Source organism: Micropterus dolomieu, linkage group LG11 (assembly GCF_021292245.1).
Source record: "Micropterus dolomieu isolate WLL.071019.BEF.003 ecotype Adirondacks linkage group LG11, ASM2129224v1, whole genome shotgun sequence".
In the NCBI taxonomy this organism is placed as follows: domain Eukaryota; kingdom Metazoa; phylum Chordata; class Actinopteri; order Centrarchiformes; family Centrarchidae; genus Micropterus; species Micropterus dolomieu.
The window spans coordinates 28,802,563-28,806,372 of record NC_060160.1 but is presented as its reverse complement, the minus strand read 5'-3'; positions in this window follow the sequence as shown (position 1 = coordinate 28,806,372).

Here is a 3,810-nt window from a genome sequence, read left to right as displayed (position 1 = left end):
AGCTAAAATAGGAGTAATGTGGTCATATTTCTTTGTTCTGGTTAAAAGCCTGGCAGCTGAGTTCTGGACAGTCTGGAGTCGATCAATAGATTTTTGGGATAAACAAGTGATAAGGCTGTTGCAATAATCCAGGCGTGATGAGATGAAGGCGTGTAAAATGGTCTCGGTGTCCTTAAAAGTTAACATAGATCGAGATTAGATCGATTTCTAAGTTGATAAAAACATGATTGAACAAGCTTTGTGGTGTGCTGCTCGAAATTTTAATTACTATCAAACCAGACACCAAGGTTCTTTGCAACAGGCATAATGTCATTTACTAGTAGATGCCATCTGCTGGGACCCGATGACCAGGATTTCTGACATTCAGAGTTCAGCTGAAGGAAATTATTTGACATCCATTTTTTAACTTCACAAAGGCAGTCGGTAAGTGAACTCAGCATTCCAGGGTCTGTGGATCTGACGTGCAAGTACATGAGAAGAAATACCATGTTTATGGATAATATGTCCAAGGGGAAGCAGATACAAGGAAAACAAAATGGGTCCTAAGACCGACCCCTGAGGCACAACATATTTAACTGGACAGAACGAAGAGACATAGTTGTTTACAGACACGCAAAACTTCCTATTTGACAGGTAGGATGAAAACCATTCTAGGGCAGTACCAGAGATCCCCACCCAGTGCCTCAGTCTGTCTAACATGATGTTGTGATCAATGGTGTCAAAAGCAGCACTAAGGTCCAGGAGTACCAGGACTGAGCACATGCCTTCATCAGCAGACATTAAAAGGTCATTGGTGACTTTAAGCAGGGCAGTCTCAGTGCTGTGGTACTTCCTGAAACCAGACTGAAACTTTTCAAATATTTTGTTATTTTCCAGTACAGTGAGCAGCTGTTTGTCTCTCTGTCAACATCACAGAGTACAGTCTAGACCTGCTCTTTTATGAAAAGCGCTGTGAGATAACTGTTGTTGTGATTTGGTGCTATATAAATAAAACTGAATTGAATTGAATTGAATTTGGACACAATTCTTTCTAGAATCTTTGCAAAAAAAAAGGCAGTTTTGAAATTGGTCTGAAACCAGGTTTCTTTAAAAGTGGGTTCACGTAAGCCGTTTTAAAAAAATCAGGGACACAACCAGTAGATAGGGAAAAACCAAGTCCAGAGTATGACCACGGTTATGTGTTTGCCCTTTGACATGTTGTTTGAAGTTAAAAGAAGTGGCTTTATTTAAAAAGTCAGTTGCATTAAAATTAGTGGGGTCATCAACATGAATATTAAAATCGCCACAAAGAACAATTCTGTCATAGTTTAAAACCAGAGTAGATAAAAATTCAGGAAACAATTTTTCCAGAATCTTGGAAATGAACTTTTCACAATCTGTATCGCTGTCAGCCAAAGCAGAGGGAGGAGTAGGATTTACTAAGAGATCAACAGTGTTAAAGAGGAATCTAGGATTGTGCTTGTTGGTAGTGATAAGAGTAGAGAAGTAGTGTGTTCTAGCGTCTTTTACCATTGTATTATAGCTAATAGTAAGTTAAAAGCTCTTTCATAGCAATGAAGTGTGTTTGGAGACCAGATTCCTTCCATCTGCGCTCAGCTTTTCTACATTCCTGTTTACAATTTCTAATAGTGTCATTTAGCCAAGGCAGTTGAGCAGATTTTGTGTTACGTCTAGCGTTCAGGGGGGCTATAAAATCTAAGGTGGACTAGCATGAAGAATTAAATTAATTAACTAGATTATTTGTATCACAGTCAATTGGGAATGAATTGTTAGTTGAGTTAAACTGCGTACAGAATTTTGCTGCACTGTGCTGATTTAAAATTCATGTGCACTTTGGCTGGGGTTTGACAGTGTTAGCTGTCAACTTTTCACAGAAGAACATAATAAGTTTGTGATCAGATACGGGCAAGTCCTTCACGTCAAGGAGAGTAAGTTTAGGCCCAGTGTGAAAAGTAAGAGAATTTGTAATACTTATAAAATCGGGGGCATTAAAGGGCACATCAGTACGCCTATGAACATCATATTAATCATCATATTAACATCAATATGCATATTAAAATCACCACAGAGAACAATTCTGTCATAATTTAAAACTCGACTTGATAAAAAAAATCTGGAAATTCCCTGAATGAGCAGTAGGACTGGGGGGGCGATAGATAACATGATAGATATGGTCGGGATAGGCCCACCTAGTTTCAGCATAAGCACTTCAAAAGTAGAGAAATCATGACAGAGAATTTGGTTACACTTGAGATGCTTCTTATAGACACTTATCAGACCGCCACAACGACAACTCTCCCTTGGATGACTGAAACAATCATACTCTGGAGGGCACAGTTCAACAAGCAGGCTGCGATCCCCAGGGAAATTTGCCAATTTGCTGCCAGCATGCGGCTACCTAGATTGTTAGGGTGAAGACCGTCATGTGTGAAAAAGGAGGGGCGGTTCCAGAAAAGGTCAAAATTGTGGAGGAAACCAATGTTGTGGGAGCGGCAAGCGGTCTGGAGCCAGATGTGGAGGCTGAGTATCCGGCTGAAACGCCCAACTCCACGACCCAGAGTAGGATAAATGCCAGCTTTCCACTGCTGCAGAGCAAGTCAAAGAGGTGAACAGTCCAGTTTCGTCAGTTTAGACTGCTGACGTGCAGTGTCATTTGAGCCAACGTGGATTATGATTTTCCTGATATTAACGAACTTGGCCTGAAAGTTCAGGCAGTTTGTCGAAGATATCAGGGGTTGTAGCACCAGGAAGACAGTATGTGATTGGAATGGAAAAGTGGATATTCCTTATTGTACAGTGTCCAACAATCAATGATGTTGGTTGGAAGAGTGGAGGCACAGTTGACAGTCAAGGAGAGTGCTGCGTTTCTACAGCCACAGTAATGTTAGTGACAGCTGGGGGCTACCACCGCGAAGGGGCGGTAACATCCTCAGCGCGGGGACCTAACGCTATCCCTGGGCAAGTGGGCCCACCCGAACTCCTCCTGAGCACGGCCTCTTTCAGCAACCTACGGCGAGAAGAGACGGAAGACCTGGGCGCTGGGGGATGGGAGTGACGCTCCAGTGGTGGAAAGCAGCGGGAGATCCAGGGTCACAGGAGGAGACCGGTGCTTAGCCTATGCTTAGCCTTGCTGGCCACAGTCCAGAGGTCCAGCTGGTGCGGGGATGCATTCACCGGGGTAGACAGCCTGCTGGGGTTGGAAGTCATCGGGGCTGACAGCCTACCCTCATCGACGATCCTTCACTGTTCCGTGAAACAGGTGTGTGATGCATTTTAGTTTTGTTAATAATATGCATAATGTTCCAACAAATGCATAGTGGTTTTGTCTTTACAGAAATAAAGCCCAGGGCATGTTAATTAAGCTTCAGAACGGAGAACAAAGCAGACAGAGTCAACAAAAACACATTGTTATACTGATTATGAAGCCAGTATTCAGTGCATTTCCATGAAGTGCGGATGTGTGATGATTTAATCCCCCTCCAAGTCCTGTGGATGTGATTTGCAGCCCTCTGTACTGTCAGTGTGTGTCAACGGTGTATGTCAGAAAGTCCTAACATTCAATAAACAACTCATTGGATTATATTCCTCTGTCTGGGATCATGCTGATGAGAATTCTCTAGGACTAAATTAAACCTCCCCCATCAATTTCATCTCAGCTAGGAGTTATGAGAGATGATCACAGCATCAGCTCTGCAGTCACGGACAACTCCACTCTGCCTTCTGAGCAGAGGGATTACTCTGTCTGCATTATAAATTTCTGAGCAGCCAATGATTTGCTGTGTTCCATCAAGAACACAATGGTAAAAACAG